General features: G+C 33.3%; 1 protein-coding gene and 1 long non-coding RNA gene across 2 annotated transcripts in view; both read right to left on the bottom strand.

Annotated features, from left to right (window-relative positions):
• Window positions 1-16,745, bottom strand: part of LOC140693049 (heat shock transcription factor, Y-linked-like) — a 32,483-nt gene extending 15,738 nt beyond the window's left edge. Inside the window, exon 1 of the transcript XR_012068699.1 lies at window positions 16,570-16,745. The gene's annotated coding sequence lies outside the window, so the exon portion shown is untranslated. The remainder of the gene's footprint in view (window positions 1-16,569) is intronic.
• Window positions 16,746-19,696: 2,951 nt separating this feature from the next.
• LOC140693048 (uncharacterized) lies at window positions 19,697-21,553 on the bottom strand. The gene is made up of 2 exons (XR_012068698.1): window positions 21,359-21,553; window positions 19,697-19,969 (listed from the first exon to the last, which is right to left on the bottom strand). It is a non-coding gene; the product is annotated as an uncharacterized lncRNA (long non-coding RNA).
• Between the last annotated feature and the right edge of the window lie 3,219 nt (window positions 21,554-24,772).

Here is a 24,772-nt window from a genome sequence, read left to right as displayed (position 1 = left end):
ATTTTTTAAACTTAATCTTGTAACCTGCTACATTGCTGAATTCTTCGATCAGCTGTAGTAGTTTTTGTCTGGATTTTGTACGGTTTTCTATATATAGTAACATATTTTCTGCATATAGTGAGACTTTTACCACTTACTTTCAAATTTGCAATCATTTTACCTCTTTCTCTTGTTTGATTACCGTGGCTAGGTCTTCCCAGACTATTTGAGTCAGAATGGTGATAGTGTGCATCCTTTTACTGTCCCAGATTTTAGTGTGAAGATTTTGACTTTCTCACCATTCAGTACAATGCTGGCTGTAGGTTTGTAATCTATAGCTCTTATGATGCTGAGATATGTTGCCTCTATGCCCAATTTGTGACATTTTTTATCATAAGTGTGTGTTGAATTTTATCAAATGCTTTTCCTGCATCTATTGAGATTATCATGTGGTTTTGGTCCTTTCTCTTGTTGATGTGCTGTATTACATTGATTAATTTGCATATGTTGGACCACCCCTGTGTCTCTGGCATGATCCCCACTTGGTCATGATGCATAATATTTTTTCTGTGTTTTTGGGTTCTTTTCGCTACTATTTTGGTGAGGATATTGGCGTCTGTGTTCATCAGTGATATTGGCTTATAATTGTTTTGTTTCGTATTGTCTTTGCCTGATTGTGGTATCAGGGTGATTGTGGCTTCATAGAATGACTTTGAGAGTATTCCTTCTTTTTCAATTTTCTGGAAGAGTTTGAGAAGGACTGGTATGAGTTCTTCTATGCATGTTTGGTAGAATTCTGTAGTGAAGCCGTCCGGTCCTGGACTGTTATTTGTAGGGAGGTTTTATATTGTTATTTTGATTTCATTTCTAGTGCTCAGTTTGTTGAAGTGGTCAGTTACTTCTTGATTCAGTCTTGATGGACAGTATGTTTCCAGAAACTTGTCCATCTCCTCTAGGTTATCCAGTTTGGTTTAATATAGTTTTCATAATATTCTCATATGATATTCTGTATTTATTAATTGTAAATTCTACCTTCTCCTTTCATATTTTGGCAATTTGTGCTTTCTCTCTTTTCTTGTTTTTGAGTTTGGCCGGAGGTTTGTCGATTTTACTTACTTTTTCAAAAAGCCAGCCTTTGGATTGGTTGAATTTTTCCTATGGTCTTTTTAAACTCTATTTTATTTATTTCCTCCCCAATATTGATGATTTCCTTCCTTCTGCTGCCTTTAGGTTTTTTTTTTTCTCCTTTTTCTAGTTCATTCTCCTGATGGGTTAAATTGTTTATTTGTGGTTGTTCTTCTTTTCTGAGAAAGGCCTGTATTGCTATAACCTCACCTCTCAACACTGCTTTTGCTGTGTCCCATAAATTTTGTGTGGTTTTGCTTTCATTTTCTTTTGTCTCAAGGTATATTTTCATTTCAGCGTTGATTTCTTTTTTGACCCATATTTTTTTAATAACATATTGTTTAATCCCCATGTTTTCCTTTTGTTCTCCTTTGTTTCTCTGTTGTTGATTTCTAGCTTCATGACATTGTGGTCAGTAAAGATGCTTGAGGTAATTTTTATCTTCTTAAAGTTGCTGAGGTTTCTCTTGTGCCCAAGTATATCATGAATCCTGGAAAATGTCCACGTGCACTTGAAAAGATTGTATGTACTATTTTGTGGGGGGTGCAATGCTCTGAAAATATCCACCAAGTGTAATATTTCTATTGTATCATTTAACTTCTCTGTTGTTTAATTTATTTTCTATCTCGATGATCTGTCCAGTGATGTTACTGTAGTTTTGAAATCTCCAACAATGATTAGATTCCCATCACTATCCCCCTTTATATCTGTCATTAATTATTTCATGTACTTAGGTAGTCCTCTATTTGTTGCCTGTGTATTAAAGGGTGTGATATCCTCATCTGTATCACTCCATCAATCATTATAAAATATCCTTCTTTATCTTTCTTTGTGGCCTTTGTTTTAGTGTCTTTTGTCTGAAGTCAGTACTGCAACAACTGCTTTTTTGGCTTTTCCATTTGTATGGAATACCCTTTTCCATCCTTTCACTTTCAATCTATATTTATCCTTCTCGCTGAGGTGGGTCTCTTGTATGCAGCATATTGAAGGTTCTTGCTATACTATCCAGCCTGCCACTCAATGACATTGACTAGAACATTTAGTCCATTAACATTTAATATATCGATGATATGTTTGTGTTTATTGCCATTTTCGCCTTATCTTTGAAGTTGATTTGGTATTTCCTCTTTGTTCATTTGATCTTCCTTTTTTGGTTTGGTCATTTTTCTTTATATTATCATGAAAATTATTTAATTTTAGTGACTCCCTGAATATGTTTTTGTCTTGTTTTTGCACTTTTATATAGTCTATTAGAACATTAGTATAATTGATTTTATTAAACTGATAGTAACATGATCTCAAATACATCCTACTGAGAACAAAATATTTTAAAAGGAAAGACCCCCCCAAAGAAATTCTCTATTTTCCTGCCTCCCTCTCCCACTGTCAATGATTTCTATGTCTTGTTTTAAAATTTTGTGTTTATTTTATTTGTAGTTATGAGTTATCACCTTTCCAGCTGTGAGTTTCACATTTCTGTAGCATCCTGCTGCTTTTCTTTTTAGAGTAGGCTTTCAATATTTCTTTTAGCATGGGTCTAGTGTTGCTAAACTCTTGTAGCTTTTTCTTGTCTGTGAAATTTTTTATGTCTCCTTCTACCATAGAGGATAGCCTTGCTGGTTAAACTATCCATGGGTATATCATTTTTTTTTCATTCAGGAGTTTGAATATATCTTGCCACTCCCTTCTGTTCTGTAGTATTTGTGTTGTGAAATCAGCTGTGAGCCTTATGGGGATTCCCTTGTAACTCTCTGTTTGAGATTCACTTGCTGCCTTTAGGATAATTTCTTTATCCTTGACTCTGGCCATCTTAATTATATGTCTTGCTGTGAGTTTATTTGAGTTCTTCCTGTTTGGGACCCACTGAGCTTCCTGTACTTGGATATCTGATCCCTTCTTTAAGTTTGGGAAGTTCTCAGTCATGATTTTTCAAACACCTTTGCAATGCACTTTCATCATCTCTCCCCTTCTGGGACTTCTACCACACCAAGTTTGGCATGCTTTCTATTAACCCATATGTATCTTGTGCTTTTTTAATCTGATTCTTGATGTTTCTCTTGTAGCTATTCTGATTGGGTGCTTTCTATTGTCCTGTCTTCTAGGTCACTAATTCATTCCTCTGCATTATCTAGTCAGCTTTGCGACCCCTTTAGATCATTCCTCATCTCAGTCAATGGATTTACTTATTCTACTCGGCTCTTCTTTATAGCTTCCATTTCATTTTTAACATATTTTACATCTCTAAACACTATCTTTTATTTCCTCCAGTAATTTGATCACACCTCTTTTGAAATCTTGATCTAGTAGGCTATTGATGTCTATTTCACTGATCACTCTTTCAGGGGATTTCTCTTGTTCTTTTAATTGGGAATGGTTTGTCTGCTTCTTTATCTTGCTCCTACCTCTCTGACACTGTGATGGAGTATATGTTATCTACTGTGGTCCTAATGGAGTTTATCTACCTAATGCCTATGTAGTAATACAACTAAAAAAGAGAAAAAAGAAAGAGGGAGACAAAGAATTTTAAAGAAGTGGTAATAAATGTTTGAAAACTTTGTATAATACATAATAGAAGAGCAAGTTGAAGCAGAGTTTTGAAAAATAATAATAATAAAAATATTTTTATAAATTTCAATGGGATTTAAAAGGGGGTATATATAATTGTCTAAGAAATAAATATTAATATGGTAATAGGAAATGAAACAGGTAAAAACAGATTAAAACAAGGGGATGGTCAGAGTGTCCTGGATACTGTGTACTGTTAATGTGAACTCTTTCTGTATTCATCATGGTTTGGAAGCTCAGCTTGCTTTTTCCAGAAACCCTCCATTGGAGTCCACATCTGTGCAGCTCCCAGGTCCTGTCAGCAAGCAGATCACTCCTACTCCCAAAACTGGTTCCAGAGCAGCTCTCTTTACTGTGAGCTGTCTTGTCATTGCCCTGACTGATACCTCAGTCACATGTTTCAGACTGAACAGGCAGTAGTGTTCATCAACTCTCTCCCAGCCACATGGTCAGGGACTGCATTACAGCCCAAAATTTGGCAGGCCATCAGCCCCCTCAGGGTGATGGTCTCTCCTCTGCTATGTGCCCTGTCACTGGTCTGGGCCAAAACCCAGCTCCTTGATTGCCTTGGCAGAGCAAGTTCTCTGAGGAAATAAGACAGAAAGATCTTATATGTCTCAGGCTGTAGACAAGTCCCCATCTGGCGCTTAAGGCTGCTAAGTCCTTAGGAGTGAATGGAGGTTTTGCTCTCACTGCTGCCAGGGTGCAAAGCATCAGAGGCTTTGGTGGCTGTGTCTGAGCCCCAGGTCTCTTGTCCTAGATAATTTGTGGATTTTCAGAGATTCGGAATGCACCTTTCCCCTCACAGGGCTAGTCTGCCCTGTTGTTTAATGGAGGGCCCAGGTTGTTTTACCCTGTGCAACCACAGCAATGGCACACAGCCCCCTCCGTTCCCCCTGGCTGCCTCAGTGCAGCCATCATCATTTTCCACCCAGGTCGGGAAGCATGGCCCTGACCCCAGCTGCCAGGTTGCCTCTTGGGCTTGGTGTCATAGGGATCCTCTGTCCCTGTTTATCTTAGTACTGTCAGTCAACTTATAATCTATAGAGGTTCAATTCTTGGAGGCTCCTCCTTCATCCTGCCGACCTCTCAGTTGGAGAGGGGAAACTCAGTGAATGAGCACCAGTCCTTCTTTGCTGCTCCCTCACTGTGGGACCTGTCCCAATCTGTTTTGCCTTTTCTTCTTTCTTTCTTCATTGTCTTCTTCCAGATTTTTTGCATCTTTATCTTTTGGGACCTGTCCCAATCTGTTTTGCCTTTTCTTCTTAATTCATTTTCTTCTACTAGATTTTTTGCATCTTTATCTTTTGAAGAGGACAATATTCTATCAGAGTACTGCAGGTTCTCTGGTTAATTGAGTAGGTCTGTGAATGTGAGTCTTGATGCATTTGTGGGAAAGGGTGAGCTACGAGCATCCTTCTGCTCCACCATTTTCACATCCTCCACAAAAAGTCTCACTTTATGGTGGAAGTTAAACACAACCAGTAAATAGATGGAAAAGATGTTTCATGGAAATGACAAGAAAGTGCAGTTTGCAGTGATCAACTCATACAAAATACATTTTAAAATAAGGGCCACAGTGAAAGTTAAATATGAGTTTATAAATAAAAAAGAGATCAATATAAAAATACAGTATTACACTCATTAAATTATATATGGACCCAACACAGTAGATCCTAAGAATAAAAAGAAATATTAGACATGAAGGAATTAATTCATTATAAAACTATAATAGTAGATGTGTTGAACACCTCACTATTCTGATGGCCAATTCATCTCAAAAGAATATCTGTAAGGAAACAGAGGTCTTAATGGCATATTAGATCATTTGAACCTAACTCATTTATTGGACACTGCATCAGAAAAGGAGAACACATAAAATTCTCAAGTGTGCACAGGATGTTATCTAAGGAATTAACTGCACATTATGTCATAAAATGAGCCTCAGGAGCTTTAAGCAAATACAGATTACAGCGAATATTTTTCCATATATAAAATTATAGAAATATGCATCAACTCTAGAAAGAAGAAGAGGGTAAGCACAAATATGAGATTAAACCTCATCCTTTAAAAAATAAAATAAAACAAGTTCAATGATGAAATCAAAGAGGTAATAAAATCATACATGGAGACAAATTACATTGAAAACAGAGCTTCATCAAATATATGGGATGCAGCAAAGGCAAATCTAACAAGGAAGTTTAGAACAATTGAGGCCTTCTACAAGGAAAAAGAAAAAACTCACACAAAGGATAATGTTAACCACCCAAAATAAATGGATATAATAATAAACAAAACGCAAAGGCAGTAGAGTGAGTAATCTTTAATGATTAGGTTGAAAATAAATAAATTAAAAATTAAATAAAAATTCATAAAATCAACAGTTATTTTTCTTAAAAATATTAACAAATTGATAAACATTTAACCAGGTTTATAAAGAAATACAGAGTCGACCCAAGCAAAATAAGAAATGAAATATTAGAAATAATTTCTGATAGTACAGAAATGCAAACAAAGATTATGAAATCACTCTGAGCAGTTACGTGACAACTAACTGGACGACCTTAAAGAAATGGACAAATTTCTTTAAACTCTACAGCCTGTCAACACTGAATAAAAAGAAAACTGAAAACTTGAAAAGAGCAATCAGCATAATTTAAATAAAATCTATAGTTTTAAAATCATCCTTTGAACAAAATGCCTGGATGCCTTCACTAAAACCTCTTTCCTCTCAACTATTTCAAAAAATGTATTAGGAAGGAAAATTCCCAAAGTTATTCTATGAGGCCACAAATAACATGATAACAAAACCAGTCAAAGACACTACCAGAAAAAGAAATGAAAATGTAAAGCCAATATCCTTGAGGAATATACATTAAAAAATTCTCAACAGAACATCAACAAATTAATCCAGCAATACATAGAAAGGATTATACACGATGATCAGTTGGTTTCCGTCCAGAGTCACAGGGATGGTTCAACATACACAAGTAAATCAGCATGACACATATTTTATAAAGGAAGTACAAAATTCACAGGACCATGTCAATACACACAGAAAAAGCATTAGACAAAATTCAACATACATTCATGATCAGAACTCTCATGAAAGAGAGTAAAATGGGAACATCTCTCAACATAATATAGGCCACTTATAACAATTTATAATACTTAGGGGAAAAGCTGAAAACATTCTGGGTAAATTCTGGAATAAGACAAGGATTTTTACTCTCAGCACTGCTATTCCATAGTAAAAGAAGAAAGGAAAAGGAAAGAAAAAGAAGAAAAAGAAATGCAAAATGGAAAGAAAGAGCAAAATTGGCACCAGTACTGATGACATAACAATCTACATAGAGTCCTAAGTTCTCCACACAGACTAACATCAACAATAAATTATTTCAACAAGGGAGCAGGGTACAAGATTAATGTAAATTTGTCTCTTGCATTTCTACACGTTAATCATGAGATACCCTAAAATGGACGTTGAAAGCAATACTATTTAAAATCCCATTCCCCCGAATACCTTGGAATAAATATAACCACATATATGAAAGATCTAAACACTGAAAATTAAAAAACATTGACAAAGAAATTAAAAATGATTCAAAGAAATGGAAAGATGTCTTGTGCTCTTGGATTGAAGGAGTTAATATTGTTAACATGGCCGAAATGCACAAAGAAGCCTACAGATTTAGTGCAATTCCTGTTATGAAGCTGTAGTATTTCCCACAGAACCAGAAAATAAATAACTCTAAGTTTTACATGAAGCCATTAAAAATTGTCAAAATGATCTTGAGTAAAGACAACAAATCTGGAGGAATAAACCTCCCAGAGTCCTTACTATAGTACAAAGCTACAGTAATAAAATCAGCATGGCATTGGCACAGAGATATAATCAATAAAATCAGATAGAGAGCCTAGAAATAATTCCACACACCTATGAGCACTGAATCAATGATAAATGAGGCAAGACTACACAATGGAGGAAAGACAGTCTTGTCAATGGATGGTGTTTGGAAAGCTGGACATCTACATGTAAAACAGTGAAATGAGAGCATTCCCTGACATCGTATACAAAAATAAACTCCAAGTGTATTAAGGACCTAAATGTAAGACCTGATACTGTATAACTTCTAGAAGGGGATATAGGTGATACACTATTGGATATATATCATAGGAATATTTTCTTGTATCAGTCTCCTAAGGCAAAAGAAATAAAAGCAAAAAAAAAGCAAGTGAGACCTAAATAAACTTGAAAACTTCTGCACAGCTAAGGACAATTTGAATGAAATGAGAACACTGCCTGTGTAATTGGAGAACATATTTGCAAATAATGCAAGTGATCAGGGGATAATAGATGCAAGTTAATAGATGTAACATGGATTTAGATTACACAACTTAATGTGAAAAACAAAAACGCAATCAAAAAAAGAGCAGAGTACTTGAGTTAATATTTTTCCAAAGAAAACCTACAGATGAGTAACATGCTAGTGATAAAATTGCTCAACATTACTAATTATTAGTTAATAGCAGGTCAAAACCACAATGAGGTATCACTTCACACTGGTCAAATGGCTATTATCAAAATGTCAAAAAATAGAAACTGTTGGAGATGATTTGGAAGAAACAAATCACTTGTATACTCTTGGTAGGAATGTAAATTGGTAGAACTCCTTTGGAAAACAATATTCAGATTTTTTTAACACCTAAAACAGAACTACCATATGAAACAGTAACACCTCTCCTAGGAAATATCTGGAGAAGAAACCCTAAATTGAGTAAAACCAATCTTCACAACTGCACTGTTTATAATATGCAAGACAGGGAAGCAATCCAAGTGTGCACTGTAGACTATGGACTTAAGAAGAAATGATGATTCTAGAAATATGCAATGGAATATTATTAACCATGAAAAAGTATAACACATGGCTATTTCAGCATCATGAATGGACCTAGTAAATATTGTGTTTAGTGAAGTAACTTAGACAAAGACAAAATTATATAATATGATCAATATGTGGAATCTAAAGAATACCAAATATATGTGTAAATCTATATATAGCTATCTGTTGATAGATGACAAATAAGTAGATACATAGAAGGATAGATAAATAGACACATGATAGATAGACAGATAGATACACAGTTAGATAGATAGATAGATAGATAGATAGATAGATAGATAGATAGATAGTTAGAGGGTAGAGGGATAGAGAGATTAGTTAGACAAGACTGAAGGAGACTGAAAGATATGGGAAATAATTTATGTTTACCAAAGGAGAAGGGAAAGACAATTTAATGGTAGGACACTGACAGATAAAAAGTAGTATACAAAAAGGAGATAAGCATCAAGGATAATCTGTATAGATCAGGGAATTACAAGCAATAACTTAAAATAATTGTATGTTACAATTATTGTAATAATTTATAATGCAATCTAATCTAAAAAGTGGTTGGAGTCACTATGCTGTACATCTGAAACTACACAATATAGTACATCTACTGTACTTCAATTAAAAATAAAACATCTCATGTATAATTTAGTCCTTTTTCTGCTGATAGCATCTTCCTTTAATATTGTTTCAATTTTACTCTTTACCTTTTATGAATACTGACTCAAATTATTTCTATTTCTGTTGTGAACATGTTACCAGATTGATGTACCTATATTTATTGCAAGTGAATTACTATTTTTCTCTCTTTATATCATATAAAATAGAAGCATTTAAAAACACACCGAAAGAAACTGTTGCAACTTTCTCATGGTCTCTGCTTAGTATTTTGTTCAATATTATGCATATATTTGCATTTTATTTTTCTTAGAATAGCTCTTTCCTGAACCTCTTGTAAGGTGTCTCGGTTTTGTTTTTTACATCTCATTCATGTTTCTTTGTCTGATAAAGTCTTTATTTTCACTTTACATATAAGTGATAACTGTGCAAGTTAGAGTGTACTTGGGTGGGAGATTTCTTATTTCAGTAGTTTGAAAATGTCTTTTTAATTACCCTCGGCGTATGTTTTCTGCTCAGCAATCTGCTGGTAGCCTGATGGGGGTTTCTATGCAGATTAACATAACTTTTCTTGGCTGATTTTAAAATTTTACTCTGTCATGAACTTGCCAATTTGCATATGACGTATCTTGAAGAAGGTCTCATTGTCTTAAAGTTATTGGTGTTTTGTTGGCTCACGGAATTGTATATCAGTTCCTTACCCAGGTTCAGAAAGTTATCAACTATAACAACTTTAAATATACCATCAGCTGCCTTCTAACTTTCTTCTCCCCCCAGGATTTCACTCTAATGTGCACTTCCTGAAGAAGTCTGATGGCTATAGTAGAATTTCCTCACATTTTAATATCTTGAATCTCTGCCCTCTCCTATCATTTCTTGTTTTGTATTGGTGACTTTGCTAATATCTCTTCCACAAGGCAGTCTTCTTCCAATGCTTTCTGTTGCATTCTTCATATCACTTATTAAGTTCATCTGGTCCTCTAATAATGTTTGGTTGTTTCATAGTTTCGGTCCCTTAGGTAATGTATACCTTATCAACATTTATTTTATTCCTGAGCTCACTAAACTGCTTTCTGAGTTTTGTTTTTTATATTCAGTTTTTGTATGGCATCTCTTCGGATTCTCTATTAGTTATACGGCAATATTCCATGACTTTAAATTTGTTTGCTGCAGTGTTGATGTTTGAGTGTGTGTGTGTATGTGTGTGTGCATTTGCCTGTGCATGTGTGTCTTTGTCTGTGTCAGTGTCTGTGTGTGTGTATCTGTGTGTGTGTGTGCCCTATAATGTTACTGTGATTGATCATGGACCTGGTAAATTATTGCTCTGATGACACTAAAAAACAGATTGGGTTTTGGAGTCCTTGCTTTTGTTTTCTGGTAGTTTGCAATATTGCACAATATTTGGTTTTGCTTATCTTAGCTACCTCTGAAAATATTTCAAAATGGCACATTCCAGTCGCTACTGTCTGGATAAAAGATTGCTTACATTGTCACTTCTTTCACTTCTTTGGTAGTTAATGCCACTTTTGTCACTTGGCCGGTGAACCCTTCCTTTTATCTGATATCCCTTAAGAATCAGTGCACACATTGAGGAAAGGTGTAAAGACAGGTGGGTATTTGGAATCAGGCAACTGCCTTTGCCATGTAGAATGTTGTAAGGTACATTGTCTCCACCACTGTGAATGGGAAGTAGGGAGAGTGTCATGAATGTCTGAGTGTCAAAAGGTTGGAAATTCTGTCTCCAATTTGGCTCCCTCCAAGTTACCTGTAACCATTAGTACTGGTGCAGTTGGAGGCTGATGCTGTGTGAAACAATGAGACCCTGTTTCTACTGGGAACTCTGAAACTCTGGGCTCAGATACCCTAGTAAGTTGTCCATGGTCGCAGGCACAAACTCTGCTCTTCCCTCAGTTCAGCCACCTTTATGTGTTTTAGCCCACCAAACGTCAGCTGTACACATGTGTTCTGGAGTATTGTTTTGTGTTGTAGTTATTTTTCTTGAGATGTGATCGTTTCACTGAGTGTAGATTAAAGGGGAGAGACAGAAATACTTGAAACATGTCACTCTTTTCAAAGAATATACTTTAACGTTTAAAACCTTAAATTCTAATAAGGACATTATGAGAACAGTAAAGAAAGTGAACAAATCACCTCCCTTAATATCAGAGTACTACAAAATATTTTGTTATTCCTGGGATTTTTCTTCAATTTTTTCCCACATGCATGCACATTTTAGTATAATATATGCCTATAATCTCTTTAAAATCATTTAAATTATTAAAATATTTCTCTGTGCTGTAAATATAGCCCTGTTGGTTCTCTAGTTTATAACTAGTACCTTGCATATTTCTGTCTTCCACATCCTCCTTCCCTGTCCCCAGTGGAAACCACTACTTGGTACACTACACATATATATGTGAGTCTGTTTCTATTTTTTTATGATTATTTCTCTTATATCTTTAGTTTCCTCATGAAAGTGGTAACATAGAGTGTTTTTCTCTGTATGACTTATTTTGCTATGTGCAACACTATCTGGCTCCAGTCACATTGTTCCAAATGGCAGAATTTTATTTTTTGATATGACAATGACTAAGTATTTATTATGTTATCTATATCTCACATCTACTTCAGCCAATCATCTGTTGATGGGCAGTTGATTTGTGCTTCTATCCTTGGCTATTATAAATGATGATGTTAAGAACTTTGGGGGTAATATAGCCTTTAAAGTTAATGTTTACATTTTTTTCAGATTTATAACAAAAACTGGAATTGTGGCTACATATAATGTTTCTATTTCTAGTTTTCTTAGCACTGTCCACACTTTTATAATAGTGGAGGCATCAATTTATATTTCCACCAACAGTGTACCTGGGTTCCCTTTTATTGACATTCATACTAATGTTTGTCATTTGAAGAATTTTTTTAATAGCCATTTTGGTTGCTGTGACATTATATTTCATTCTGGTATTGATTTATGGTTTCCTAATGAATAGCAACGTTATGTTTCTTTTTATGTCATGAAAATCATCCACATGTATGTTTTTGAAAAGTTTCCATGAAGATCCTACAACTGTTTTTAAGTTGTGGTCTTTGTTTTTTAAATAATGAGTTTAATATGCTATATATACATTATGGATATTAACACCTTGTTGGTTTCATAGTCTGAAACTATTCCTTCTATTCTATGTGTTGTCATAAGTCCTGCTGAAGATTTCCTTTGCTCTGCAAAAGATTTTGCATTTCACAATTATACAAGAAGTGGAATCACTGTATCATATATTACATCTATTTTTTCCTCAGTATAATTAAAAACAGTTATTGTTAGTTTTCCTTTTTTTGTTGCTTAGTAGACAAATAAAAATACATATTGCAAAGATTTATCACAAAGGCACTTCTGCTCTTGTTCTTCTTCAGAGATTGTATAGTTTCAGGTTTTACATTTAGGAAATTAATCCATTTCTATTTTATTTTTTATTCTATGGAAGGAATTGCTCTTACATCTAACTTTTACATGTAATTTCCAGTTTTCCCAAAACTACTTGTTGAAGAGACTGCCTTTTTTCCATTGTATACCCTTGTCACCTTCATTATAGACTAATTGACCATATGTGTGTGTGTTTATTTTTGGACCCTTTATTTTCTTCCATTGATTATGTGACTCTATTGGTGATATATTTTGATGTTTTGATTACTGTAGCTTTGTAGTATGTTCTAAAGTCAGGGAGGATAATACTCACAGCATTGTTAATTTTTCAAGGATAATTTTTGAAAATTTGTGCCTTTCAGAATTTAGTGTAAATTTTATTATTATTCTCCTTGTTTTGTGAAGAAACATATGGATTCTGTGAGAACAGAAATTTACTAAAAAGAAAAACATGAGAAAAATTGTAAAGTATGGAGGATAAATCATACAACATTAAACAACCAATGGATTGCTGCATAAATCAAAGAAAAAATACAAAAAGAAATATAACAACAAAAACAAAGTTCATGTGATATAGCAAAAGCAGTATTAATAGGGATGCTTAGAGCAAAACAATGCCACTTATACAAATAAGAAATATCTCTCTCTTATAACATAATCTTACAAAGGATGTAGCAAAATAATAAACAAACTTGTTAGTAGAAAGAAAGATAGCTGAAAGATCAGAACATAAATACATAAAATAAAGATTAAAAGTAGAAATATCTAAAGAAACTACGTAGTGGCCTTTGAAAGATAAATAAAACTGATAAAATTTAATGAGACTCATGAGCAAAAAAGAGAGTGCAGGTTAAAATGCTGCAAAATAAATGAGAAGTTACAGCTTATGTCAAAATAACAGAAAGCATCATAAGATGATACAACAAACTATATGCCAATTAAAATGGAATCCCTCGAAGAAATGGACAATTTCCTAGAAAGAACTTATATCCAGAATGGAATGAGAAATAGAAAATATTAACTGATTATCACTAATGAAATTGAATAAGTAATTAAAAAAAATCCCCCAAGAAACAAAATTCCAGGCCTTGACAGTTTCACAGGTGATTTCTGCCAAACATATAGAGAAGAGCTATCACCTATACTTCTCAGAGAATTCCAAAAATTTGCAAAGGAAAGAAGGCTTCCTACCCCACCTTTCTGTATAACACTATTATTAAAACAGGAACAAATATTTCATAAAATTACAGTTTAAATACAACTGAGAAGCATACATGCAAAAATGATCAATAAATATTAGCAAAGCAAACAAAACATTAAAGGGATTATACAGTATGATTAAGTCCCTTTTATCCCAGGGATGCAAAAGTGATTCATCACCCAGAAATTTATCAATATGATACACCAAACTAACAAATTGAAAAATAAAAATTATATGGTAACCTCAAAAGTGTCATAAAATGTTTTGACAAATTCAGTATCTATTTATGATTATATTTCTCCTCAAAATGGATATGAGGAAACATACCTCAACACATTTAAGGTTGCATATGACAAGAACTCAGCTATCATGACACTCACTGATTAAAAGCTGAAAGCATCTGCTGTTAGAGCAGGAAGAAGTCAAGAATGTTCACACTTGCCACTGTTATTCAGTATATTATTGGAAATTCTAGCCATAGCTATCCAAAATAAAAGTAAATAAAATATAGGTATTTCTGAAAAGGAGTACAAGAGTCTGCTTGCAGATGAAATACTTAAACAGAAATCCTAAAAAGGCACCACAATGCTATGAGTGCTTTTCAATGCATTTGGTAAAATTTCAGAATGTAAAATTAACATACAGAAATCTTGCATTTCTACACACTAACAACAAGCTAACAGATACAGAAAGTGAGGGAACTGTCTCATTTACAGTTGCATTACAAAAAAAAACTCAAGAAATGTGTACAACCAAGGAGGTTAAAAAACCTGTACTCAGAAAACTATAAAATATTTATAACAGAAATTGAAGATAATGAAAACAGATGAAAGGATATACTGTGCTCATAGATTAGAAGAAAAATATTGTTTAAATGACAGTACTAGCCAAGAAAATACACAAATTAAATTCAGTGCTTTTCAAAATAAAAATGGCATTTTCAGACACATAAAAAATAATTATTACATTTACATGTAAACACAAAAGAGTTGAAGTCACAAAGAAAAACAAAAGAAAAGATAATGAACAAACTTAAAACACAAACAACTTTGACAAAGAACAAAGAGGATGTAACACTGTCCCTGATTTTAAATTATAATACAAATCTACAGTAATGAATATGGTAGAGGCACAAAACAAACAGAATAATGGAACACAACAGAATGCCTAAAAGTGAAATCAGACAGTTATGGTCATTTAGCCCATTACAAAAAAATGAATATACAGTGGGGGAAAGGTAATCAACAGGCACATGAAAATGGTCAACATGACTAACCATGAGGAAAAAGCAAGACCATAACTCAATGAGATATTATGCCACTCCTGTCAGAAAGACTATGATCAAAAAGGTAACAAATATAAATATTGGTGAGGATGTAAGAAAAATCACCCTGCTGCTCTGCTTGAGTGAATTTAAATTTGTGCTGCTTCTGTGGAAAACAGTATGGAGTTTTATCTAAAAATTAAAAATAAAATATGAACCAACATTTCCATAACTAGATACTTATTCCAAGAAAATGAAAACACAAATCAGAAAAGATAAATTCAACCCTATATTCACTGTGGCATTATTTACAATAGCCAGGCTATAAAAGAAAATTAATTGCTTTTCAATAGATGATGGATAAAGAAAATGTGTGTTTATAGTATATATATCTACCCAACTATTAACTGCAGATTTATCTATATTTATATATATATGCACACTAAACTTATATATATATATATGCACTCATACCCATAAAAATACAATGGGTTATTACTCAGCTATAAAAAGAATAAGTTCTTGTCATTTGCAACAAATGTGTAGACCAAGAGTGTAATATGTTAGGTGAAAGAAGTCAGACACAGGAGGACAAATGCAGAAAAGTTTTACTCATATTTGGAATTTAAAGAAATGAACATAACAAAACAGAAAAGAATTTATATATATAGAAAGCAACAGGTTGCTCAAATGAAGGAGGGAAATGTGGTGAAGAAAAACAAATAGTTGAGAAAAATTAAGAGAGAAATTTTTCCAGTTGCAAATTAAAATATCAGGGACAAGAAATTTACTGTGTGGGGAATAGTCAATAACTATGAAATATCTTTAAATAGCAACTATCAAAACTAGATTTATCTTTTGATCAGTTTGAAATGTATTAAAAATAGCAAAAATTATGTTATGTAAGAGAAACTCACACAGAGTTATAGATTAAAGTGCACTTCAAAAACAAACAAACACACTTATAGAAAAAACAATTTGATTTGTAGTTAACAAAGGCAGTATTTGGGAAAGGAGAAATTGATTAATGCACTCAAAAGCTAAAAAACTCTAGCCGTAAAATAAACCTGTTCTAGGGATGCCCCGCAATAACATGAAAATTACAATTAATACTGCTTTATGTTCTATATTAATGTTGTTAAGTGGGTAGACCATAAGATTTCTCATCACAACCAAAAGACAAATTGTATTTCTTTAAAATTGTATCTAAATAAGATAATGAATTCTCCCTAAACTTGCTATGATATTTATTTCTTAATACTTATAAATCAAATCAATATCCTGTGACCTAAACTTACACAATGTTTTATGCCAATTATATGTCAATAAAGCGGAAGTAAAAATGGAAATTCAAAGGTCATGATTTCCCATGACATTTTTCATGATTCGTTTTGCGGCAAGTAAACTTGAGTCATGATATACTTATCCTAGGTAAAGACACTAATAAATAAGTGATTCAAATAAATTATACATAAAGATACTAATAAAATTAGGATTTTACCATGCTTTAAGCTTTCTTCATGTTAACAGCCCACTGCTTCTTTAGGTATCAAAATTTCACTCTGTGTATTCATCTGATATTAGGGAATGGATACAAATTTAAAACTGGCTGCTCCTGCTCTGAGTGATAAAGTTCAATGTCTGTGACCAATGGTCTCATCTCCCCGACAGCATCTGTAAGAAATGATTATGCTAGGTTGCTAAAAGTCTCAGCATGGTAAAATCTAAGGACTCCTACAATTCTTAACTGTTTTGCAATGGGAATGCAATACTGACAAAGACTTGATTTTGGATAACAATGTGGTGTTTTCTCATGGTTGCATTAGGGTATGTGAGGATAACCCCTCAGATCCACAACAAATATTCTTGCTCAAGTGCTGGTCCAAGAAGTGCAAATTTCTGCATTACTAGGACTGAGGACTGCTCTCAAAATGATGACCATGCTCACTGTATTCCAGGTAGTACAAGGAAAAAAGTTTATTGCAATTTCAAGGTGAACGGGAATAAGTCAGTGATTCAGTCCCTATAAATTAGTCAACGGGTGTTCAAAGCCAAAGTAAGTTGTGTCAACAATGAGAATTAAAAGAAAAAAAAAAACTTAAACATAAGTTTAAATTAAAAAGAAGACACAGTCCAGTGCTGGGCTCTGGGGGCTGCAGAATGTATATGCCTCAGTCCAATTCAAGGATTCAGTGGCTTGGCCCTAGCATCAGCTCTGGATTCAATGAACAGGTAACAATTAGTATACAGGGAAAAATATAATCTACCTCTCCCTAATCTGAAGAAAATCTGGTGGTTCAATGAAACTCTTATCTCACAGACATTCTGACAGGTGCAGAGGAATAACTCACTGATGACTCAACTAAGACAAACTTAGTTACTGCTTAACAATCCATCTTCACACACACACAGTGGTAGAGAGATTTGTAGTATTTAATGGGAAGAATTCATTGGGCAGAGCTCAGAGTATAATTTTCAAAGCACGAGCCAACTTTTGACATTGGCCAATATTCTAGCTTTTCTCAGGTAGAAAACTACAGATGGACAAACAAATAATATTCTTCCTTAGAATTTCTAACTTTGAAAGTAAACTGTAGCCTTTGACTTATCAGTATAGAACCTTGTTAAGATGATCACGCTAAGACCCACTGTCTGATAAGAGAGCTGGAAATTAGCTGCTGAACCAGCCCATCTGAACCCCAGACTGCTAATGTAAGCAACAACATAGCCACCATCAGAGTTGAGCTGACAAATTTAAAACCGTGATGTTTCTGTTGTAGGAAACACCACTGCTCTCCAGACACAGTTCTCCTGCTGCAAGTGGGGTCTTTTATTCTCTTGGTGAAGGTCATATTTACAGGATGTTGTTAGAGATTACCCTGGCCAATTTGCCCATTCTCCAGATTATCAAAGGCTTTCTTCACAAATGGAGACACATTTTCGGACACAATGTTACCATTTCAGTCTTATCAGATGACACTAGCTGCATCATTGTGAGTAAAGGCCTTAGGATCCCTGAACTTGCCTACAATTTTTCCAGCATTTCAGGGCATTTCACATTCTGAATATGCTTCACCTTTTATTTAAAATTAGTGGGAAATAGTCAAAGTCTTCCATGAATATTTTATATTTCCTAATATCTGCAGAAATTTGGTATTCTTGCAGTTGGAAAATTTTTAATTCCACCACCCTCACCTCCTTCTAGTCCACATAATTTAGATTGCAATTTGGTTACTGAATACGAGAACCACAACCAAGGGGATATTACCACTTAGATACTTACTTTGTGAAGGTTAGAAAGGGCACAACTTATTTGGTGTGTATAAACCTACATTAAATGTTTGCAAAGGCACTGTCTCTTCTGGACAAAGCTCTGATTCTAAGAAGTATATTAATAATAAGTCAGTATAGTTATTGGTATGGGGAAGAGATTCAGCTGTTTTGTGGTGGGTGGGTGATGAAGAGACAGGAACAAATCCAGCAAATGTGAATGGATTGCTTTATGCCTCTGCAGGCGTGAATTAAGAAGTAAATATTACTTTGTCTCCTGTACCTAACTCCACTTACTGTCTTGATTGACTTGTCCTTGGGCTATGAAAGATCTAGTTTGCGGTGAAGACCATAACGAAATAGTTTGAAAACCATGAGAGTTTTCTTGTTTCAGGAAAGTAGATATTGCTTAAAGTCAACATGTGTTTTTCATTCACTTAATACAAAAATGCATCCTGTGACATGTGTTGTGCTTACTGTGCTGGTATCCAAGTTAAACAAGGAAAGGGGGATAGACTGAAAACATCTGGAGGAGGTGGTTTCTGTGCTGAGACAGGGAAAGTCTAAGTAGATAAAAGGAGGACACCCAAAATCCAAGGATGAGCTGGAGTAAAAGTGGTGAGGTTGCAGCTAACATAGTTGGCAATCGTTTGCCTGGATATATTTCCAGATACAGTGAAACATAAAGATATACCAAGGTAGTGAGATGCCAGATTTATAAAGAAATGACTAAACCAAGATGAGTTTGTGTGCTTAGAGTTGGAAAGGCATTAAATGCCACCCTGAGGACGTAAGCTTGTCTTTGGCTTGAATATAAAAGCAACATAAAGTATTGACTTGAAAATATAATGTAGACTCTTGAGGGCAGGAAATGAAAGCACCAATTTTAATGCTTTGAAAACAGCACAAAGAAGACCATAGATAAAATTACTTCTTAAATTCTACCACATGCTGAATGTGCCATCTGAGACTACATCATGTGACCTTTATGATTCCAGGGATGACATAATAGAGACCATGATCCCTGGGCCGGTTCCTGCATTTATCTCCTGTTCCAGCCTATCCTATAAACCCTTTTAATACTTTCCAGGATGAACAAGAAACCACTTAGTAATTTTCCCTCTCTCCATGTTTTAGTCTTTTTCCAAATTCTTCCATTTTCTCTTCCTCCTTACAAGAAAGTATTTAAATTTACTCCCATATTTTTCCATCAAATGATCATATCAATCAAATATCTCTTTTTAACTTAAATGTTAATTTAGTCTCCCATTTAATCTTAACCTAATTTAAAAAAATAAGGTTAATACAGGTACACATCTATGCTTCTTGTTCAAATAAGAAAATTGCAGATATCTGTCAACATTTGCCAACATCAATTTTAATCTTTGTTATCCTGCATAAACTGGTAGTCCTCTGGTAGATCCTTTGTAATTAGGATGACGTTCATAAAGTGAAGTTGGCTGATGAGTTGGCCTTGAAAGAGAGGTAGCTGATGTATAAGCTGTCATTGTCACTGGAAACCGTGCATTGCTCCCTGGTTGAAGTTTAGAAAAACGACCTTCTTTGGCAGATATGTTGTGATATCCATTTGGAAAAGCAGAAGTCTCCACCATCAGTCCAAAATAATTACTCTGCATTGGAGACAAGATGGTGTTCTGAGAAGTAGAATTTTTGGTTTTAATGAACTTCATAATAAGGTCATTTGCTTCAGTGTATCTGCTTTGAGTGTGCCAGTGGACAATGTTCAACTGATTTAAAATAGCATGCTGATCTACTGCAATTTGTTCTGGTGGTCTGATGGACCAGAAAAATCACCACTGATCGGGGTAGTTTTATCACCAATTATGTGGCTAGTAGAGGGCTTTCTAATTAGAGGCATTTTTAATTTTGCAAAAGGTAAAAATGCACTTTCTCCACTAGTGTCAGCCACAAAACCAGAATTATGAGTATCCACATTACCCCCTGCAATAAAGTGCTTCTTATTGAAATCTTAAGACAATGAAGATACCAGAGAGGCATTTTTAATCCCAACTCTTCTTTTTATTCTGATTAAAACCTGGGGAAAGACTCGTTTAAAATTTGAATTATGGTAGATCTGCAGCTACAATCAAAGTGAAAAATTTTAGTAATATTTTAAACCAAAATACAAGACTACAATAAGCCTAACGTATAAAACATCAGATTTCACATTTACAATGCACAGATAATATCATGAAAATATGAACATTGCTATTTTTTAAATTTCCTTATTTGTAAAATACACATATAAGTAGTATAGTCATCAAATTAAAGAAGTTAGCATTTGCAGTAACTGTGAATGCCACTTTTCACAAGCAGCTTTAATACCTTTATATAGATTTCTGATAAGATTCATAGTTGCAAGCAAAGTTTCTCTGAATCTTGAATACATATGGCACTGTCCTCATTTTTAGAAAAAATAAAGAATTTAAGACTTGGTAATTTTATACAGTTTTCAAAATCTAGCTTTAAATATATATTACCATAGACTGATGTACAACATAAATTTTCATATATAAGTTACCAAGTGGTTACTAAAATTTCTGAATACCTTGCTTAAAACAGAGACTTCTTTTCCTTGTGCCAGAAAGTCAGCTAGACAAGCAGATCTTTGAAAATTCTGCCTCACTTTACTAAAACCATAAAGGTTAAGCTGTCTAACTAAACTTTTCATACTTCCAGTTTAAATATTCTGAAAGGGGCCTTTCTTTCCAAAACTACCTTCTTAAAGACATCTTCATCAATCACTATGGAAGATCCATTATCATCCCACCAGATGGATTGATATTGGTCACTCCTAGCCATTTTCCAGAGTTTTCTTGGAAATCTCAGAGAACGAAAATCATTATCTTCATCTGGTTCTGAGACACAATGTGTGTAACATGGTCTTTTTATCAAAGATTCTTCAGACAAAGTCTGAAAAGCATTTTCTTCAATCATAGACCTTAAGTCCAAGTCCCCAGAGAATGTTTGATCACACAATAGAGATCTACCAGAGTTACCTGAAACAGTTGGTCCATCTTTATGAGACACATCTTGAATTTCTGAAGAAACATGTGTCATCTCAAATAACTTTTTCTACAGCTACTTTTATAATCTGCATGATTTTGAGCACTGCAGGTTCAAATGCTGATTTGGCAAGCCTGCACAGATAAACTGCTAGGCAATCACAATGGTTCTCAACCTGAGTAGCTGTGTCATCACAATACGACTGGTATCCCAGCAACCCAAGTGTAAAATTCCGCCAGTGTTTACTTCTCATTCATCCAGTTAAAATGAAACATAAATGTTGCTTATTTTTATAGTGTGATCTGCAAATATTATCCCCACAAAATCTTTTTAAATAATATAATTTTGGGGTCTATGAAATAAAACCAATCTCCATACTTTTGTACACAAATTTATACTAGATTGGTGAACAGAGAATAAATAATGCAAAAAAAATAATTTTAAAGTTTTGGAAGTTAAAGTGAAATTTGTGTAAAACCTCTACAGAAAATGTGTAACAATTTCAATATCATTTGTTATTAAAATTAAACATAATTTGATTCGGAAATGGAAGTATGTATTTATCTGTGTTCTTTAAAATAAGTAGCTGTATATTCAAAATATGAGAAAAATAAATATCAGTTTATTTGGAATGTTAATAAATAAATTGTAAATATTTATAAAATAAAATTTTATTTATATAATCAATCAAATTTAAGAAATCCCAAAGGGGGAAATTTTTGTTTTAAATTGTAATTCAGTGGTATAAGTAAAACAAATATAATTTAATATTCTGGTATAAAAAGTACAAAAGAGACAATCTTATTGTATATTTGAAAAAGTTTATTTTTGCCATTCTTTCAGTCAGAGGTTTTTCAGTCCCTAGAAGGAATAAATTTTCATGTCATCTGTATAATCCATACTCTTGTGGCTTCTGTTATGTGTTCCAAAATGCTGTTGATAAATACTCTTATGTACAAGATCCTGGGTTCAATAAGCAGTGCCTCCATTAAGGGGCAAACAAACAAACAATCAAAAAACAAAGAAATAACAGTATATGTGGTTTGGGGTGGAAAATACCAGGTAATGCATTTTAGGAAGCAATATGTTTCTCAGTCTTCAAATAGTTGGCATTGTTTATATAATACAGCATTTTAAGGCAAGTGTTCTGTTCACTAATTGTAAATGATAGCTATGTTCTGTATCAGTAAACTGATATAACTGGTATTATATATTATATATAAATCCAGTATAACTGGATTTATACCAAAATTTATATTATTTATTTCAAAATAAATTCCATTAAGGATAAGCCAAATTCAAAATGACAGATATAATTTTAAGTAAATAAATGTAAAATCAAGCTGTAATGTAAATTCTTACTTCAGTATCTGTAAATTCCATTCTAAATAAATATTAGCAACCTGAATTCATGGCATATTATATGTATTATAAACTATAGTTAAGTTGGATTTAGTCTTGATTCATAAATATTATTTAACATACGCAGATTATTATATGTGGTAACATCCTATAAAAAACAAAGAATTGAAAAATTACAATTTCAAGAAATGTAGGAAATTTATTGACAGAACTGATCTTAACTATTTTATTTAAATATTCTTTACAAATTCGCTCTATATAGAAGTTAACTAAACAAAATAAAAGCCATATATGAAAAACCCATGAGTAACATCAAGTTCAATGTTAACATACAGGAAGGTTTTCCTCTGGTACAGTAATAAGAAAAAGAAGCTCATTTTCACACGTCCTAAATTACACTACTAGAAGTCCTAGCCAGAACATCTTGTCAAGAAAAAATATAAAAGGTATCCAACTTGTAAAATTCAGTAAAGTATTTACAGATGACATAATTATACATTGATAGAAAACTCCATAGACTCCTCCAGTGACTGTAAGAAATAATGAACAAACTTAGTATACTTGCAGAATACAAAATCAATATACAAATATCCGTTGCACTTTTATATAGTAACGACACATTATCAGAAAGAGAAATTAGGAAAACACTTGTGTGTAAATCTATACCAAAAAGAATAAAATAGGAATACATTTGTTAAGTGAAATAAAAGATCTAAACATAGATCTATAAATTTCAGGTGTAAGAAATATAAGTAAATTAATTAAATAGAAAGATATTCTGTGCTCATGGATTGTATACAATGTGAGGAAATATTGTAATCTATCTTTTCAATATTCAATCTCCACAGCACTAATTATTGAGGAGAATATGTTTTCTTCATTTTATACTCTAGCTTTCTTTTTCATGGGTTAATTCATCATAGGTGTGAGGGATTATATCTGGTTGCTCTACACTCTTCTATTGATTGGTGTCTGTTTCTGAGCCAGTATCATGTTGTTTTATTTACTAAAGCTTTGTAAGAGTGTTTAACATCAGAGAATTTTACACCATGACATTTAATACACTTTTTCAAGATTATTTTGGCAACTCATGATCTTTGTGGTTACATATAAATTTTGATATTATTTGTTCTATATAATGGAAAAATCTCATAGGTATTTTGACATGAATCAAACTAAATGTAGATTCCCTTGGGTAGAATGGTTGTTTCAACCACATAGATTCACATCATTAACATAAGAGATCTTTTCATTTCTTTGGATCAGTTTTAATTTCCTTCACTAATGTTTTCTGTTTTTTAACGTATACGCTTTCACCTTATTTGTTAAATTCATTTCGAGGTGTTCTTTTCATATATATATAATTATATGCATAATATATGTAAACTCGTTTCCTACACAAATACAGCCGGCAGAAGGCAGTGGCAAGACCTATTCAAATTACTGAATGAAAGAAAGCTGTAATCAAAGATACTTTATCAAGCAAGGCTATCTTTGAGAATAGAAGGAGAGGTAAATAACTTCCACACAAGCAAATACTTAAAGAATTTGGCAAGAGAAAATGAAATAATGAAAGATCTACTCTAAATACAAAAGAAGCAGGATGCTATAGAAAAGAGAAAGGCATAATTATAAAGGCAATATCTTCAGTGACTTACAACAGAATATATAAGATGTTCTAAAAGAGAACATCAGAATTTTTAAGGGTCACAGAATGAAACAGGACAATACAGCGTTTTTATTTCTTGTTTCTCTTCTCTGTAGGATGGGTAAGAGTTTGTATTCTTATCAGTTAAAATAAACAGATACATTATGGGTAAATATAAATACACAACAAGGTAAACATAAGTCAAAATCTTACAATGAAATCACAAAGCCATAAAGAAACCAAGATAATAAAAGAAAACTATCAAGCCATAAAAAGAAAAAGAAATGAACAAAAAGGAAATACCACATCAACTGGAAAATGAAGTTCAAAATGGAAATAAACACCAGTCTATCAATAATTATCACAAATGAAAATGGAATTAATGCTTCATTCAAAA

Source organism: Vicugna pacos, unplaced genomic scaffold, assembly GCF_048564905.1.
Source record: "Vicugna pacos unplaced genomic scaffold, VicPac4 scaffold_19, whole genome shotgun sequence".
Classification (NCBI taxonomy): domain Eukaryota; kingdom Metazoa; phylum Chordata; class Mammalia; order Artiodactyla; family Camelidae; genus Vicugna; species Vicugna pacos.
Note: the sequence above shows the minus strand (reverse complement) of the source record. Positions and strands in the feature narration are given on the sequence as shown.